We start from the raw sequence: 19,976 nt of genomic DNA, 5'->3' as shown, positions 1-19,976 counted from the left end.
AGTGACAGCCACATCAACTATGAAGCAGTTCAGGAAAATCCAGAAATTAACATGAACTGGGATCTGCAGGACCCTGGAGGGCCATGTGATGAGGAGGGAGCTTGTCATGAGCGTGACCGGAGGTTCCATCCCCTCCAGTCGCTTTACCTTTTCAAGGACACGTGCTTTTCCCATACAGCCATGTTGCTCGTGACCCTGGGAACCAGCTATCCCTGGCAGCAGCACCTATTGAAAATCGTGCTACTTCAGGAACAGTGAAATGCCCATCAATAGGAGACCCCATTGATCCTACACTGGCTATGGATGTCAGATTCGCCAGCACCCTTGGAGAGGCTGCAACCTGCTTCCCTCGTCTACAGGGTGAGGACATCAGGCCTGCTTGCAGAGCCCTTCCTCGAAAAGGCCACCACTGAGGCGAATTTCGAACAGATCTGCTGAAAGGCAAGTGTGTGGTATGAGAGTCACGAACTGAATCATGATCACTAGTTAACAATTTATCAGCTACTAGTCTGTGAAATCACAGAGCAAAGTCCTAGAGAAGACTGCAAAGGCCAGGGTGTGGGGAGAAAGGGTCAGGGAAAATAGAACTGGAAGGCCCTTTGTGGACGGATGGAGCTGAGGTGTACTGGTCAGATGTGGGAGGCCAAGGGGCAGAAACTGCAGAAAAGGAGAAGAATGAAAAAGGGGGCGATGCCGGAGAAGCCGAGTGGGAAGCGTGCCTGCTGCCCTGCAGCGTGGCTGGATGGGAGCCAGTGTGGGGCTCTCTCTAGGCGTCCTCCGCGACCTCCTTCTGCGAAAGAGCTGGCGGGACTGCCCGCCTGTACGTTTAGCTAGTATCCTCTCTCGCTTCTCATCTGGCCATGACTGCACTAAGTGAGACTCAAAATGTGTGACTTATCCACAGAAAAGCCGAGGTGCAAGGTATCTCACACACAGGGAAGAGAATTCTGATAGCAATGCCAGCGCATTCCAAATAGAGGGGACATGTGATATTTATAATTTGTGGGTGGGAAAACAAGTTCCGAATATGAAAAAAAAGGTGAGTGATAGAAGCTGCAGCAGAACTGAGAATTATAACTCCCCATCCACTCAGTGGCAACGTCTTTAAACAAGTCGATTGTTGCATTGCAAAGGAATGCCGTGGAGAAACACAAATAATGCTTTGTTTTGGTTTTATGGTTTGAAAGGTTATTATTTAAGCCTCAGACATGATCCCCAATTTACAGTGAGAATGATCAATGATCTATGTTTTTATTTCAGACTCACACACCGTGACCTGACCCCCGCTGTCCTGACCCCTCCCAGCACACAAGTTGTGTAGCAAGGCTCCCAGACCTGGAAGTCCCAGTTCCAGTGTCTCCTGGACTGATGAGGCAAGCATGTAAGTTGCTTGGATTAGTGCCTGCCTGTTAATGAGTGTTCAATCAGCATTAGTGAATTATCACCGCTATTCTGGTTCCTGAACTCTAGTGATTTGGCTGTGGAGATTCACTCCAGTCAGTGGGCCCAGTGACTCTCTGTTCTGCCTGCTTCTGTTGGAGCACACTTTGATGGAAGCCAGAGGCCTGCAGGGAGTGGGCATTTTTGAAATACTGTGTTGACACTGTCAGGACCTTGGTATTTCGTTGTTACTGTTTGCTTTTGTTTTTAAGTGCATTTTACTGACTCTTTGAAAACAGTGAACCACACAGGAGGAGAAATTCCAAAAACAGATGTTTTGACCACATAAAAATATTTTAAAACGTGAAAATATAAAGTTAAAAAAATTAACTGCTGAAAGTAATAGCCAACAAGTCAATCATCTCGATGTGAAAGAACCTTTTAGATCAATGAGAAGTTAAAATAGGCAAAAGAGTGGAAAACAGGTCACAGAAAAGGATATCAATGGGCCAATGAGTCTATAAACTTACTCATCTCTACTAGCACCACAGCAATGCGAACTTGGAAAGTTACGCCTTTTCGTCTATTAAATGTTGAAAACATGGCAATGCTCGTGATGCACACGCATCAAATGTCAACAATCCATAGAAGAGTCAAATATACAGCAAAGAATGTTCATATGCTTGGAGATTTTTGCTTTATTCGTTTATTTTTTGGTGTAATTTGTTTCATGTTTTAATTAATGAATTTTTAAAGTTGCATACAAATTAAAAAATAGTCTAATGTCTCCCCTGGTGAAGCCTCCACTCCATTTCTTTTACTTTTCAATGGTATCTATTTGCAGCTCCTTCAGCTGTTTTTTTTTTTTAGTTTATCTTCATATTTCTAAATAATATGTATATACTGTTAGCAGATGCACCATCTACAGATTTTATTGACTTTTTATTTATGATAGGTGAAGGTTTTAATTTAAAAAAAACTTTCTTCTTCTTCCTCCATACTCCAAAATATAGTTTTATCATCATTATATGGTTAAATTTATTGTCAGTTTTTTCATTATCATGACCATGAATATACTGTTTAGTGCTGAGCCAAATACAGTACTGTATTTGTGCTTTCTATCTCCTGAAAATTTGAGTGTTTCCTTGGAGTTACTAATTCCTTCTTTTTCACATTTGGTTAGTTTTTTTGTGACTCTCTGGCTAAGTATTCCCTCTACGATTTGCCACATAACCTGTCAGCTTTGTTTCTTCCAGAAGATAACCCTCTTGATCTATCTTTGGCCCCAAACCTTGAGCCATCTACCTCCCACTCCATTCTGGGATTCTTGTCTTCTGGTCTGGCTGGCACAGCAGTTTCCCTGGGACTTGCTTTTGTAGTCATCCAGTAATTCCTCTTCTGAGTTTGTTCCCATGTTATTTTCTTTCTGGGTTTATTTTATTGTTTGAGCACAGAACTTTTTTCCATAGTACAGAAAGTAAATGTTATGAGATTATACAAGTCTGGAAGTGTTTTCATTTCCTCTTTTATTAAAAGGTAATTTCACTGGGTGTAGAAATCCAAGTCAAGAAGCGTGATGCCACTTTTTGATTCTTATTATTTGTCATGTTACCGATTTGGCTCAGTCTGTCTCCCCTTCTCAACGCCTTTAGGAATGTTTCTTTATGTTTAGTGTCTGTTCTTTATTCCAACATTGTGCTTAGTACACAAAGGGCCTTTCTCATCTTGATTGTCGTATACTTCAGTCTGAGATTTAAAAAAAATTCTATGTACTTTAAAAAAAGTCTTCCTCTACTTCTCATTGACCTAAAAGGATTTTTACACATTAGTTGGATATAAGTCCTTGTGCATTAATTTTCGATTTTTCTTATCCTCTCAGATTGTCCATTTTCTTGAGCTTTTTTCCTACTTCTAAAGAGATTACCTTGATTTATCTTACAACCTTTCCATCTAATTTTTATTTCAGTTACTAAATTTTTTTATTTATAAGAGCTTATATTCACTGATTATTCCCTTTTTAATGTATCATGTCTACATTTTCATCAAAGCAATATTTTTCCTTTTCTCTCTGAGACTACTAATTAAATTTTCTTTATAATTTTCTTCTTACACTGACTTGCCACTATTTCCATTTGGTTCCATTTTGACTTTTACATCTTTTATTCTGTCTTCTTTAGGATAGAGGCTGTCTTCAAATGTGCAGTTCGTTCCTTAACACTGTAAAATATTGTATTAACATTAGTTTAAATAAAACGAAAGTAGGGCAGTAAACAGTCCTAGCAGGATGGTTAAGAGCACAGCTCCTAGGGCAAGACTGTCTCAATTTAAATTCCACTTACCAGCCATACAATCATAAGCATGTCCCTCAACCTCTCTATGTCTCCGTTTCCTGGTCTTTAGAGCAAGGCTAATGGTAGTGCTTATAGGATTGTTGTGAAATTTAAATCATTGACTCTATCTAATGCTTAGAACAATTTCTCACACATAGAAAACACTCATGAAATCTTAGCTAATATTGTTATTATTATCTATTAAGTTATGTTTGGGTGTCTAGTCCTGATAACCATGCACTAAGTGGGGGTATTGTTAGGCCAAGAAATTTCAAGAGAGTGATGGCCAGAAACTGTTGTATGAAGAATGGAGAAGAGAACCGTGAATGTTTAGCCTGAAGAAGGAAAAATGGATTGACAAGGAAATATGATATTAATTTTTGGATAATAAATATATATTTTCCCACATAACTCCTCTCTTGTCTGGTTATAAACTTTGATAGTTTTATTAAAATATATAAGACGGCACTCCTAGTTATGCTGGAAACAAAAAGGGCCAAGTGAAATAATATCAGGAGAGAGAAGAATTTGGAAAGCAAAATGACGTTAGAGCCTGAATGAGATGGTTGACTCAGTGTCCATCATCCTTACACCACATTCCACAATGACAAGAGAAGGCTTTTGTGGGTTTCCAATTGCAGCTGTGACAAACCACACACTTACTGGTTTGCACAATATACATCTATTAACTTGCAGTTCCATAGGTCAGAAGTCTGACTGGACTAAAATCAAGGTGCCAACAGGGCTTTGTTCTTCTGGATTCTCTATGGCAGAATCTATGTTCCTGTATTTTCTGGCTTCTAGAAGCCATGTATATTCTTGGCTCATGACCCATCTTCTATCTTCAAAGCCAACAGACCAGCATCTTCAAATCTCTCTTTCTGACTCTGATGTTCCCGTCTCTCTTGTATGGGGGGTGTGCTGGAAATTGGAAGAGAAGACTCTTCTTATCCTCACAGCAGAGCCAACATGATGTTGAGTAGCATCCAGGATGATGTTCTAATTCAAGTCCATGGGTCATTAGAGGATCAAGCCCACAGGGCAGCCAGGAACCAAAGGAAAAGGAAAGAAGGAGAAGAGGAAAAGGTGGCTAAAAAGAAAGGAAGAAGAGAAATTCTTCTCTCCGAGTAGAATCAGCTTTCCTGGCAAGGCTACTGCATATGCTGCAAACAACCCCAAGATGCCCCCTAGAAATAGATGCATGGTAAGAAGAAGGATTCCAGGAATTGCCCACAGTGTCCTCGGGAAAATGGAAGGCAGCTGCTAAAATGTCAGTGTTGGAGTGTCTGAGGCCTGGGGTAGATTCTGGACACGTAATTTTAAACATATATAATTCTTAAAAGCAGTAAGTGACGATTATGGCTGCATTTTCCTACAGATCAAACCAATGAAGAAGACAAAAACCTCACAAACTTCATTTTCAGTGAAATAAAAAAAACTATGATTTGTAATTTCCAGTATATGTGAAGAGCCTTTCAAAGGCATCTGATATTGGGCAGAAGATGAGGAAGAAGACAAGGGATGTCTGCAAAAAAATAGCAGACCAGAGGAGACAGGTCTCAGAAAATATCAGCAAAAGAATATTTCTTGAAGGAGAAGAACTTGAAGTTAAAAAAAAATCTATATGTCTTCTCTGTAACAAAGAGTGTCAGACTCGGTGAGCAAGGCCAATAGCAGAGTCCCCTATTGGACACAGAGAAGTAGAAAAAATGGGTTACACTAAGAAGCAAGAGAGGAGCCATATTTGTGGGAAGTGTGGATCTGCGGCAGCATAAACAGAGAGAAGCTGCAGGCAATGAATCCTAGAGGCAACCTTATAGGGAGTCATTCTGGCCCTTCCCTCCTACTTTCCACACATAAGAATCTCCCACAAATAGCTGCGTAAAAAACCTGATTTTTTTGATGATGAATAATGAAAGTTTTCATAGCACTGATGCAAAACTGTTATAAGAAAAAATAATGTGGGAAAATATAATGAAATTTAAAATTAGATAAATGTCACTAACCAAAAAATAAGTGTGTCTAATCAGAAAATGACGATGTTCCAAAAAAGTTGAAAATTATGTAGAAATATTTGTCAATGCTTTGAGAGACTTAAAACTGTAATTGTCTCTAGAAATGAAGACTAGAAAGAAGAAATGAAAGAGCTTATGGGCAGAGGTACTAGACATAAGGGGAAACCAAAAATGTTAGAAAAAAAATCCTTAGAAATAAACATTATATATAACTCCCCCTAAGAGTTATGGGTTTAGAATTCACTAATTCAGTGTTCGTGGTGATTTGACAGAACATAACTGCTGCAAACGATGAGAACGCACTGTGTGTGTATACCTATGCATGTGGATACGTGTCTATACAAGTATCTTTGCTCCTGTTTTCCTACAAATCACTACCACAAACACGATAGTAGGCCTTGTTTAAGAAGAGAGTCTCAGTAGTTCTTTCAGAAGGTTACCAAGGGCATTTTGAGCTGACAGTAGGTCTTTCTGGACTATCATACCTACAGTTTCAACTGAGGTTTGTTTGAGGTTAATTTAAATATATTAATCCCAGCCCTCTGTTCAACTACTGCTTGTTTATGAGATTTGTATAAACCCTTGAGAGATTTACTCATTACTTAATTTAGTTTGCAATATGTTAATTTTATTCATGTTATGTTTATTACCACAGTACCTGCATGCCAGGCAGATAAGAATTTCCAAAATACTAGTGGTTAACACTGTAATGCAATGAAGTCATTGCTCCATAGAAGTAAAGAAAAAGGTAGGTGCCAGATGCAAATGAGAAGACAAGAAGACCTTCTTGCAATGAAGGAGCAGTTTCATGGATAATCTGTGTTTTGTGGCTCTCAATACCAATTGTTGTCAAAGTGAGTATTGCTTTAGGAAAACAATACTCATGCTATCTTTGCCAAAGCATCCAAAAGCAGCTGTGAAAATGATCAGACAGCTCAGAGGATCTCTGTTTGCCAGGTAAAATTTCTGGAGGTCTCTCTCCAGCCCCTTTCTTCTAGTTGTGCCAATTCCCACCCTATCCTTAGCTTGGTTCGAATAAAGAACGGATTTCCTCTTTTTATCTACTCTCCCCTCCCAGCCCTTATTTTTATCCTTCCTGATACCTTTTTTTGTATTCATTCACTCATTTAGTAAACATTTACTGAACACTACTAGGTGTGAGGCACTGTCCTGAGGACACAGTAATGAACAAGACAGAAAGTGTTCTATGCACATGGAGTCTCCATTCTAAAGGGAGAAGACATATAATAAACAAGTAAAATGACTAAATAACTACTAAAATATCAAATATAAACATGTTTAATAGAGAGAATTAAAGTTAGGTGTTGTGCAATAGCAAAGATATGAAATCAGCCCAAATGCTTATCTATGATAGACTGGATAGAGAAAATGTGGTACATATACACCATGAAATACTATGTAGCCATAAAAAGGAAAGAGATCACATCCTTTACAGGGACATGAATGGAGCTAGACACCATTATCCCTAGCAAACTAATGCAGGAACAGAAAACCAAGCACTGCATGTTCTCACTTATAAGTGGGAGCTTAACAGTGAGAACACATGGACACAGGGAGGGGAACAACACACACTGGGGCCTGTCAGGGAGTAGGGTAGGGAGAGGGAGAGCATTAGGAAAAATAGTTAATGGATGCTGGTGCTTAGTACCTAGGCGATGGGTTGATAGGTGCAGCAAACCACCATGGCACATGTTTAGCTACATAACAAACCTGCACATCCTGTACATATACCCTGGAATGTAAAACAAAAATACAAATTAAAATTAAGTAAATAAATAAATAAAGTTAGGTGTTGTGATGGAGAATGGCTGAGAAGCTATTAGTACTTTAGATAGGGTGATCAGGACAGACATCGGAGGAGATAGCATTTTCTTTTATGTTGCAATTTTATTTTTATTGAATTCAAATTTCTTCCTAGTTTCCATTTTTATTTCTGCTTTGAACCATGCATTATTTATAAATGTTATCTAGTTTACACGTAATTTGGGACTTTCCAGAAATATGTCAGTTATTGATTTTTAATTTAATTCCATTTGGTCAGGAACATACTTTGTATGACTTTAATTCTTACAGATTTATTTAGACTTTTTAAATGGTTTCATGGCACAGAATATCTTCTGTTTTGATAAATATTCTGTGTACAACTAAAAAATGTGTATTCTGTTCATTTGGGGTGGACTGCACTATAAATATTGATTGGGACAAGTTGGTTGATAGTGTTGTTCAAGTTTTTTATATCTACTGATTTTCACTCTCTTTGTTCTATTAATTATTGAGAGAGGGATAGTGAAATCAATGGGTATGATTGTGGATTGTGCATTTAGTTTGTGTTTTGGTTCTTTTAATTCATGTATTTTGAAACTTTGCTATTAAATACACCAATATTTGGAAAAGTTTTGTGCTCTGAATAAATTGAGTTTTTTATTATTACAAAATAGCTTTCCTTTACTGGTTAAAATTCTTTGCTCTGATACCTTTTTTTCTGATAATAATGTCTCTTCATTTAATTTTTATTTTTGTTAGCATGCTATATTTTTTCCAGCCCTTTTACTTTTAACATATTTGCTCCTTTATATATTAAGTAATTTTCTTGTAAGCGGCATGTAGTTGGAACTTGCTCTTTTATCCAATCTGACAATCTCTGCCTTTTAAATTGAATATTTTGGCCAATTACATTTAGTTTCATTATTAAAATAATTAGATATCAATCTATCATCTTCGAATATTTTTAAATTTGTTCCATCTGTTCTTTGTTTCCCTTTTATTATTTTTTCTGCCATCTTTTAGTTTGAGTATATTTCATTATTCTATTTTCTCTTCTCTGTTTTCCTTTGTTTATCCTCCTTTATTACCATTTACCTTCAAGTGATGCACAATTTCATCTATATTACACAAAAGAAGATTTCTTTACCATTACAAGTGCTCTTCATTCCTTTGTATAGAACTATATTTCCATCTGGTATCATTTTCTCTCTGCCTAAACATCTTCCTTCTTCCATTCACATTTCTTGTACTGTGGATCCCATGGTGAAGATCAACTGTTGGACTGACATTCTACTGCTCTAGACAGCTTTTGCAAGTCTGAAGAGGTCTTTATTTCACCTGCTTTTTCAAAAGATATTTTCACCCCTGGTTATAGAAATCTGGGTTGACGGTTTTGTTTTGCTTGTTAGTTTTTCAACACTTTAAGATGCTACATCACTGTCTTCTCACTTACCTCATTTCCGACAAGAATTTTGCTGTGCTCCTTAAGTTTGTTCCTCTGTAATTAGCCTGTCCTTTCCCTCTGGCTGCTTATAAAAGTGTCTGTTTAGAACTGGTTTTGAGTAATTTTGTTATGCTGCAACTTGATGTAGTTTTCTTCATGTTTCTTGTGCCTGAGTTCTTTGAGCTTCTTGTACCTGTGAATTTATAGTTATTATTAAAATTGGAACATTTTCAATCATTTCGGTTGTTCCACAGTTCACAGTTCCACTTTTTAAAAAATTGTTTTTCCTTATGTGTTTTATTAGTAGTTTTTTATTACTATAGCTGCAAATTTATTTATGCTTTTTTTCTCAAAATACCTAAGCTGCCATTAATCTCACTTAGTGTATTTCTGTCTTAGCCATTAGAGTTTTTAATCTCTCAAAATTACATGTCTTTTTATATCATTTATGTCTCCATTTAACTTTTTATACATACAGAATATAGTTATAACACTGTCCTTGATGTTAATTAAAACATATCTGGTTCTTATAGTTCTGGATAAATTTCAATTAATCGATTCTTAAATTCTTATTACAATTTGTATTTTTCTGCTTGTTTCTTTCTATTTCTGTTCATCTTTGATTGCATGCCAGTCAGACATTGGGAATTTTATTCTCTTTTGTACTATATTTCTATTCCAAAAAATATTTTTAAGTTTTTGTTCTAGAGTTCAGGTAAGTACATGAAAATGATTTCTTTCTTTCAGGTCTTCGTTTTAATATTTGTTAGATGGGCCAGAGCAGTGTTTATAATAAGACTAATTATTTCCAATTCCCGTGGCAAGACTATTGTGAGTAGCCTCATAATTTATGACATTTTCCAGTCTGACTTTAGGGAAGAGGCACTATACTTATCCATGTGTTAATGGTTGTACAGTTCCTGCTCTATGTATTAGTAACCACAATTACTTTTGCACCAACCTAATATATCATTGTATTGTTCACTAACTTTCAGAATAGAATGTAATGATTTGTAGTAAATTTAACAAGTTTTGAAACCATCATCATAAGTTTTTTTACTTGTTTGTTTGTTCTTTGAAACGGGGTCTCACTCTGTGGCCCAGGCTGGAGCACAGTGGCGCGATCTCGGCTCACTGCAAACTCCAGCTCCCAGGCTCAAGTGATTCTCCTGCCTCAGCCTCCCGAGTAGCAGGAATTACAGGCATGCATCACCACTCCCTTCTAATTTTTGTATTTTTAGTAGAGACGGGGATTTCGCCATTTTGTCCAGGCTGGTCTTGAACTCCTGGCCTCAAGTCATCCACATGCCTCAACCTCCCAAAGTGCTGGGATAAATCACGCCCGGCTGATAAATTAGTTTCAGATCATTTCCACCACTCTAATAGGATTGTTTATGCCCATTCACTGTTAATCCTTGTTTCTTGCCCTAGGCAAATACTAATCTACTTTACTATAGATTACTGCAAAGAACATTCATGTGTGAGTTTGTGTGAATGTGTGTTTTCATGTCTCTGGGGTAAATAACTAAGAGTGGAATTGATGAGTAATATTACAAATTTGTATTTAACTTTTGAAGAAACTGCCAAACAGTTTCCCATTGTGGCTGCAATTCCCACTAACAATATGTGTGCGGAGTATTTCTTCACATCCTTGCCAACATGTTTAAGAAATTATAAGTCTTTAAGAAAAATTGTAGCCATTCTTGTGGGTGTGAAATGGTCTCGTCTCGTGGTTTCAATTTGTGTTTCCCTAATGCAATGTTGATCATCTTTTCATGTATTTATTAATTATTCAGATTTTTTCTTTGGTGAAATGTCTACAGAAATCTTTTGCCTATTTTTTATTGGAGTATTTTTCTTCATATTATTGAGACGTAAGAGGTTTTATTTGTATAGTCTGGATACAAGTATCTTGCAAGATAGGTGTTTTGCAAATATTCTTTTGTAGTCTGGTCCTTGTTTTTCTATTTTCTTAAGTGTTATTTGAAGACCAAAAATTTTGAATTTTCAATGAGATCTAATTTATCCATTCTGCTTATACAAATACACTTTGATGGTTTCTCTCTCGAGCGCAATTAGTTTCCTTACACAAATATACTTTAACAAACACCCAAGGGAGACCCTACACAGATCTCTTGGGTTCTTTCTCTGAACAGCTCTCTTCCCTAGAAATTTATCCTATGAGTCTGGCTGCTATATTCTCTCCTGAATTTCACTTTGTCTCCCAACTCAGGGTATCATCTGGGCTCCTTCTGGGTTCCTGCTCTCTACACTATGGCCTGGAAACTCTCTTTTGGCAGTCAGCTGGATCTGTCAGAGAGCCCAATTCATTCATTCCTGGTCTCTCAAGAAACTCTTCCTTTGTTGCCTGATGTCTAGTTTTTTAAAAAACTGTTTTAAATATATTTTTCTGTACTTTAACTTACTTTTTCATTGTTTCCGGTGAGAGAATACATCCCGTTCCTGCAACTCTATCTTGAACAACAGTGGAAGTTATATCACAGAGATGACACTTAGGCTGAGACCTCAATGTCAGAAGGTGTAAGAGCTACAGGAAGCTAAAGTGAACTCTAGGCTCTGAAAGGCAAGAAGGCCCTATTCCTAGCTTAGGAAGTTTTAACTTGTCAGAAGAAAGATCCTTGGTGGGAACAAGTTTGATATGCTTTAGAAACAGACCAAAAGGCTAGAGCGGCTGAATCTCAGTGTTGGGGAGAAGATGAGATAGGAAAAGTGAGTGGAGTAAGGTCACGTAGAGGTTTATAACTGAAGCAAGGCACTTGGATCCTAAGTGGAGTGCAATGGGATGCCATTGGAATCTGGCCCCCTACCTAGACGTGATCCTTGACCCTCCCCACCCCTTTGGTTTCAGTGGACCTCTGGGCTCCCTCTTGGCCCTTTGACTTTGGCCTTCTTTCATGATGTTCATCTTTCTTCACCTTCCCTTGGCATATCCTCCCTATGGCCTTGATAATAAAAGGCAATCTCTCACCTCTGTCCTTCTTAGAGAACACTAAAAAGGTCAGGTCACAATCAAAACACTTCCTGTTCTTACCCTCGAGGTACACACAAGTATACATGCACCATGATGGTGAGAGTGTGTATTTAGAAAAACAACAGAATGAGGACAAAGATAATTGAGGAAATCCCTTTTTCCACTATCCGTCTCCAAAGAAGCATTTCCATGGAGAAGAGAAGTGTAAAAGACTACCATACCCAGTGGTCCCAAACTGGAACTTTCTGCACCCTCTCATAGGATTTCTTGTAGCTCCACTAGACTAACTGGAACATTGGGAAATGTGGATAGAACTAAAATAACTTACAACTATAGGAATTATTATTATTGTTGCTCTAACACATTCTCTTTGTTACCTCTCCTAGGGAGAAAATTGTTAGATGCTTAGTATCTGGAGCAGAAAGGAATTTACCCTGACAAGGTATTTTTTGTGAATTTGTTTTCTTTGGTGTGCAATGACTAGGACTACTTCTTAATGGTCTCCTGATGTTTGACAAAATCTCCAAGCTGTAATTGTACCACTGCTGGTTGGAAAATTTTATCCCTGTCAATTTTGTTCCTTTGGTTATATTTTACTAATAAAAATGGCAATACACAAAACACATTTTGTTGCCTTTTTTCACCCCAAGCTTGCATCTCATTATAGTTTATGACTGTTTCTGCCAAAGATTTGCAACTTGCTGACTGTCCCCTCGTGCTTAGAGTCTTAAGATTTGAAGGATACGTAATAATGAGGGTTTTGCTAATTAATAAATTTGTGGGTTTATTGTAAATGAAAGACAGTGAAGACTGCATTTTCCACACAATGCATTTTACCAGTGTCCCGTTGCCCATCAACTTAGATATCACGGTACACGTATATGCAACAAACACTCAAACATTCTAAAATACTGTCTCCTACTAGTGGAAGCTTTCTGATAATGATCTTCCATTTCTAGGCCTACCTCTTACCATAAATTGCATCCATCCTGCCTCTTAGCAGGTTGGATATACAACCCACAGTCCCACAAAAGACACAAAAAGACGTGTGATTTAAGGGGCATGCGTGTCTCCATGAAGCAGCAATATACACGGTAGGTGGAAGGAAGGGAAGAAGGGAGGAAGGAAAGGAAAAAGTAAGATTAACAGCGATAAGTCATTTAAACACTATGTAATCTAGTGACTTCCAAATAATAAGAGAGAAGCCATAATTCTTTGTTGCTCTGGTCCCCAGAATGCCCTCTTCAGCACCTAGTGGAAAACAGCTTTCTCCAGATCCAATTTACTTGGGCCTTATCGCCTTCTATCCTTGAGAATAACTAAGTTTATAAAGATCCCCTCGCCTCCTGGGCTTCTTAATCGTGATAACTCGTATCATCACCCCTCCCTACTTTTCCTGACCTCCGCAAAAGCCCATTTCTCTTATGCCCCCAAGGAAAGAATAATTTTTACAAGGCAATCTGTTGTAATCCAGTCAATTTTCCTTCAGTAAACTGAGGCCACAGCTCAGTACAGCCTCTGGAGGGTACCTCTGAAGGATTTACTCCTGTGGAACACAGGTTTCATGTACACCTGTTACTTGGAGTGCAGAACCCACAGCTGCCTGTGTTTACAGCTCTGTTCAGAAGTCATTACTAATAAACTATGTAGTACACATGTAATCATTCTATTTTCCTTCTTCATCTCTATGCATCTTCTTTATTGACTCATTTGGGTTTGAAAAAATTTACTGAATTAACAATCAAAATATCAAAAGGTCAAAATGATTGATGGGATCGTGGTTCATTTCAACTGTACCACGTATTGGTTGATACTCAAAGTGAGTAGAAACAACTCTCAAAGTGTTTCAAAGTTTGCTCGGATACTTCTAAATATTAAAAAAAATCTTGCTTCTCATTCTTGGGAATCATATGAACACCATATAATCTTACTGTTTATACTATAATTTTATCATTCTCATAAAGCTAACCTAAAGACAGACCAGTAGACTACTTTTAGCCCTGTAAAACCCATGCTCCTGAACTTTAAACCTGATCTCCTCAGTGACAATTTTGTGATAATAAAAATAATTTAGAATCTCAGAATTGGAAGGATCTTTACAGTTCTGTCTAAACGTATTACCCGTATTTGCCTGAACATCTCTGCTGTCAGATAACTCATTATTTCCCTATTCTATCTCTGTATTTATTTCTTTATTAGAAAGTTTTCCCCACACTGAACTGATGTATACCATTTTATATTCTTCATATCCTATGCCTGGATTTCAACAATGCCTGTAATGTTGTCCAAGCATGTTTCCAGTCCTTGTCTAAATCTACTTTCTTTCCCTCCTCCAGTCAGGCTTCCTCCAGCTGTGCCCTGGGATTCTTCACCTTGGCTTTGGCTCCAAAGTCTCTACTGCATATGGCTGCCTGGATAATGTCCATTGCTCCCCCAAAGACTGGATATGTTATTACATCTGGTGAAAAGGACTTTGAGGATACCAGGAAGTTAAGGACCTGGAGATGGGGAAGATTATTCTGGACTATCCAAGTTGACATCATCTGATTGATAATGTAATTGATGACGTAAGTAGAAGGCAGGACTGAACTCCAGAGGTGAGGCTTGGCGAGGGGACCAAATTGAGGACTAGCTAAAACAGGGAGGAGGCAGAAGCAGCTTTCCAGAAGACACGCCCACCAGTGTGCCATGGCAGTTTACCATCGCCATGGCAACACCGAGGCGTTACTGCCCCTTTCCATGGCAATGACTCAATGGCCCAGAAGTTACTATGTTTTCCCTCAAAATTTCTGCATAAACCACCTCTAAATCTGTATGCAATTAAAAATAAGTATAAATGTGCCTGCAGAACTGCCCTGAGCTGCTACTCTCCGCCTCTGGTTCAACCCTGCTCTGCGGGAGCAGTCATGGAGATGTCACACTGCGGCTTCAAGACACCTGTTTTCTTCTACCACCAGCTCACCCTTCAGTTCTTTCCTGGGTGAAGCCAAGAACCGCCAGGGGCTAAGCTCCACTTCATGATGCCCTTTATGAGTCCCACTGATGATGCCCTGAATCGTAATCATAAGGGTCCTTATAAGAGGAAGGCAGGATGGTAAAAGTCAGATAATGAACTGAGGGGATGTGACCATGGAGGAAGGAGAAGGGGATATGAAGACAGACAGCAGGAAAGAGGCATTGGAAGATGCCAAGCTGAGGTCTAGCAGATGCAGGAGCCACAAGCCAAGGAGAGCAGGCAGCCCTAGAAGCTCAAAAAGGCAAAGGAAGGGGGTTCCCCACAGAGCCTGCAGGAGGAACACAGCCCTGCCGACGGCTGGAGTAGGGCTTCTCACCTCCAGAACCATCAGATAATGCATTTGTGTTTTTAAAAGCCGTAAGTGTGTGGTAATTTGTTACAGCAACAACAGGAAAAAACAAATCATGCCTAAGAGGCTTTCTTCCCTTCATTGAGCCTAGTGGGACCCTACAACACTTCCAGACCTGGTTTTATTTGTGACGTTGGTCTGAACTGACTGCTCTCCTCTTAAACATAAGGAGCAAGTGTTATCTCTGATCCGTTTAGTTAAAACATAACTTGCACTCTATTGCCCCTTATCTTCAGCTGTACTTGAATACTTCTGTAAGTACCTGGATTATTTAACTTTTTCATACATTTACATAGTCTTTACTACCTCACTGTAGCCTCTTTGAGTGAAGAAACTGAATGAGTGTTTATCTTGCAGGTTCCCCTGGCACTGAATATGAGTATGGATGGTTTATCAATTCCTCTTCTTTCTCCCCAGTTGAATTCTCCATCATTACATGAAGAGTGTGCTTTTATATGACAGGAGCAATAACTTTACAGCTGAGATTTTCTCCCCAAGATATCTTAGCCAACGTGCTCAATGATACTTATTTTTTTTTTTTGCAATAGCCTTAACTTCTCTGTGTGCTCTGGGTAATCATTATCCTCGGGATCTGAAGAAGGGCTACTGTACTCCGAGCACTCACTCCATCTGCATTTATTTTCTCTCTTTCAGTGACTCTGATATCAATTAATTTCTTTTTCCAAGAAATTTCTTGGCTTCTTATTTTTAAAATAAGAATCTATGACATATGTAAGCTAAAAATATCTGACTTCTTTTTAAACTAGAGCTGTGTCAAACCCACAATTTCAGAAAACGGAAAACATAACCAAATTTCACAATACCTTAGGACAGAAAGCACATTACAGAGAAAGCATATTTACATCCTGTTTTGCATTTTTCTCTGTGGCCGGTGAGTGCACTGAGGGTGAGTAGGGGCCATTTTCCTGAGGCAGGTGTTGTACAAAGAGGGTTCTGCAGAAGGAACACAAAACCAGAACCATGGTTAGTTTAAAATAATTCAATTAAGTGGGAGTCACCCTATAAATAAGCATATTGAAAAGTCCAGTGGAACTCTGGAGTAATGATTAATAGAGTGTTTCCATATCAAAATTAACCCAGTTTTTAAACATCTGCATTATTGCAGTACAGACATGTCCGTGGTTCATGTTCATCTCTGTGCTACAAACACATATTAAATACATATTCCATTATACAAACTTTTGCATATGCATGATCTTCATAGTAACATAATTTATATAGGGGAGAACATAAAACCTATGCCCTCTTTACATTCTGCTGATTTAAAAAATATGTGTTGCAATCTCTGCCTTGAATGTATTCATTTACTGAGATATAAATTTTCTTTGCTGTTATGGGTTTCACAGGCCCTAGAATCCACATCGGATTTTCTGGAGACAAAGTATAGTAACATTACCTTCTAAGAGTTTTTATTTTTTTAGTGCTTTTTTTTTTTTTTGGAAACAAATGTAGCTTGTGCTTCTGTCTTTGACGGGGCGACACTGTTATCCCGGAGCAACTCTGACATCTCTTTTCTGCCTTCCACCCTGGCCAGCACAATCATCTCCGAGGCTCCTCCTGGCCTTCAATAAGGACAGGATGTGGTTGCGGAGCAGCTGCAAAAGGCTTCACAAATGCTGGTTGACGAGAAGTGACAGCCCTGTATATCTCTCACTGGCATTGACAGCTGACAGATGGATACCACTCACACACAGAAAAAAAGCCCCCAGGACGCTTCGCCAGCATTACTCTCTGTTCATGGGGCCACAGTTGATTGAGTGCTGCTCAGAATAATAAACCCTTGCCGATTCGCGGCAGAGCAGTTTTCTCTCACACAATGCCCCGGGTTTTTTTTTTTTTCTTTTCTCCTCTAAAACATGAACAAACATATACACTGAAGCTCTGTTTTGTGGGTTATTTTCTTTCTATTTGTGTTTTGAAAAGAAAAAAAATCAAAATAAAAGAAGAGAGGGGGAAAGAGGAAGAACAGGAACTCCCAGCATTCGCATGGAGAGGAGAGCGGGAGCGAAGTGCAGGGACCTGCACACAGCCCTGCTCGGGTTTGCTTCCTAATAACTCCCTCGGCTCCCCAATCTGTTTGTTATTATCCTTTGGATTGCTTTTATTTCTTTCTATAAATCTGCCCATCTTTAGAGGCATGGCTGCCTGGTTAGTTGGAAGACAGTAACATAAAACTGGACAAGGAGGCGTGTTGATGCGGACTGGAGGGAGGTGGAGCGAATGAGAGGAAAAGGGGATGATCAACAAAAAGAAGCTCCATCCCTAAGGATAGATGGTGAAGACGGGAGGGAAGAAAGGAGGAGCCAGAAAAGCTAAGGTCTCATCTGGAGCTGCAGGAGTCGGGGGGAACCCCCCTGCTTTTGTTCCACAGTTTTGAAGTGGGTGATCCCTCCAGCTTTTGCTATGGTTCTTTCATTGCTTAAACTGCTCCATTCCATGCACCCCAGGAGTCTGGCTGTGCTGCAGGAGCCATTTTCCCCTGGGAGAAAGCAGTCCCTTCCGACCGCCTGAACAGAGTGGGAATAGAAGATGCATTCTCCACGAGGGCTGAACCTGAAAACTGACATCCCCGAGATAAGAAAAAGGGAGAGCCGAAGCATTTATAACCATAGATGCGCTCTTGGCATGTGCTGGTGAATAGGGCTGATTTGCATTTAGATCCTTGGGTGAGTTAAATTGCAGCATCTCAGGGCATTCTAGCCATTCGGCCCTATGTTCAGCAGCGTTATCAATAACCCATGACGCCTCGCGAGGTCGAAACACTATCAGCTTCCCAGAATCCCGTCTCACCTGGGGGAGAAGCTCAAGGGTCCCTGTCTTAGAGCACATGGTTCCTGCCTTTCCTTCAGCTGCCGTTTCAGTACTGCATATTTTTTGGCAACCTGGAGGTTCTGAGAGGGAGTTGGTAGGGGTGCTGAAGTTTCAGGAGGCTTCCATAGTTGTCACGGAAACCTCAGGTTAGGCTTCTACCGGCTCTCTAGACTCTCTATCTCATCCTGGGAACAGAGGACGCGGCACTTACATCTGCACGTAGATTCACTTCTGTGCCCTTGCTGGATAGGAGGGAAGAGGGGCTAACACCAGGTGCCCGTGGGCCCATGCCCGGCAGTCCACGCCTGGACCATCCACTTGCAGTGGGTGCACTGAGCAGATGGCAGCGGCTTCCCAGGCCAGGGAGCTTAAGCAATCCCCATGCAGGGGAAGATGACGCTGCTCCTCCAACAGAGCCCCGATGAAAAGGTCCTCTCCTGAGATAATCTCCCTCTAAACAAGATGGGGCCCCAGCCCCCCTGAAAGAGTAGGTGTGTAGAAGCTGCCTTGCAGGAGGAGTGGCACAAAGAGAGGAAAATGATACCAACCGAGAAGCTTAATGAATGCCTTCCTGTTCCTAGGAAAAGGAAAGCCCATTGGCCGTCAGCAGCAGTCAGGGTGGTCAAATTTGCAAAGATGAATGAATGTACAGTATTTTCAACCTTGAAAATCGGTTCAATATGTTCTATTTGGGTCTAACCGAAATACTCTGGAGTAATAAGTCCGATTTTGCAAACTGTGCAGGAGTAATGCTGCATATTTTTATAATGCCATGCTCTGGTTTCCTTTTTCCATTATGGGGTCTGGTGTCATTCCACAAACTGACTTAGCGTACAACTTAAATATCTATGCCTATTATCAGCTAAGTTCTTCCAGTATGGCCTCTTGATTAAGGATCTGTAAACGTTTTACAAAATCTCAGCTAATGAAGTATTGCATCAACCACAAGTCGAATAGCATTTATTACTTATGCTCTGTATTGTGATCTACAAAGCAGCAAATATGACGTTAACTTATTCAAATCACCTAATTTGTCTCTTGCAACTTCATAAAAAATTCCTGGAATGGAAATTTCCCAAGTGGATCTTGGCAAGAGGAAGTTTCCAGCAGGAGTAAGCAAGTAAAAGAAAAAGAAAAAGAAAAAAAAAAAGAAAGAAAAAGAAAAAAAATGAAAGATCACTCGCACTTTATGATTTCTCCCCCTTTTAATTAAATAAAAGCAACAGGGTGTGCAAAACTAGATTTTTGCCATATTAATCAAGCTGAGGAGAGAATGATGTAAAGTCACAAAAATCTAAAAATATGAAGGGTGTATCATTTAGAAATTAGGACAGTTTCCCCTATATATATTTCCTGTATGTAATAACTTTTTGAATCAATACATGGAACCTACTCAACATGTAGGATGTGGAGGCTTGCCTGGATGATGGGGTGAGCCCCATCTGAGCGTGCCTGAGCCGGGTGCACTCTGCCAGCACCGTCTGCCCAGCCAGTGTCAGTGCTTGTCCGTGCTTTTCTAAGCACAATGCCAGCAGAAGAGCCAACATCCAAAAGAAGAGACTCAGTGCCTGCAGAGCCTCCCTTCGTCAGGGCCCGGGGCTGCTCCGGGATTTGAGCTGCCGTCAGCCCTCTGAGGTGGTCGCTACTGCCAGCCCCAGTTTGCACATGGGGAAGCTGAGGCACAGAGAAGTCGCTTGCCCAGGGGTACACAGGAGCTTTTGGAGTCAAATGTGTTCCTAAACAGCCTGCTCTTCCTCACTATCCCGGACTGCTGCCATTAGGCAATGTTCTTGAAGCAAAATTGATTTTTATTGTTATTTATTTATTTTTTAA

At 39.6% G+C, this 19,976-nt stretch overlaps 1 long non-coding RNA gene across 1 annotated transcript; it reads right to left on the bottom strand.

Annotated features, from left to right (window-relative positions):
- Positions 1 to 8,511: 8,511 nt before the first annotated feature.
- Positions 8,512 to 18,243, bottom strand: LOC129528304 (uncharacterized). Its single transcript, XR_008673539.2, has 3 exons — positions 18,123 to 18,243; positions 16,136 to 16,265; positions 8,512 to 9,147 (listed from the first exon to the last, which is right to left on the bottom strand). It is a non-coding gene; the product is annotated as an uncharacterized lncRNA (long non-coding RNA).
- Positions 18,244 to 19,976: the final 1,733 nt, after the last annotated feature.

The sequence above is a fragment of the Gorilla gorilla genome, chromosome 17 (assembly GCF_029281585.2).
Source record: "Gorilla gorilla gorilla isolate KB3781 chromosome 17, NHGRI_mGorGor1-v2.1_pri, whole genome shotgun sequence".
Lineage (NCBI taxonomy): Eukaryota > Metazoa > Chordata > Mammalia > Primates > Hominidae > Gorilla > Gorilla gorilla.
The sequence above is the reverse complement of the archived record's forward strand: the minus strand, read 5'-3'. Positions and strand labels throughout refer to the sequence as shown.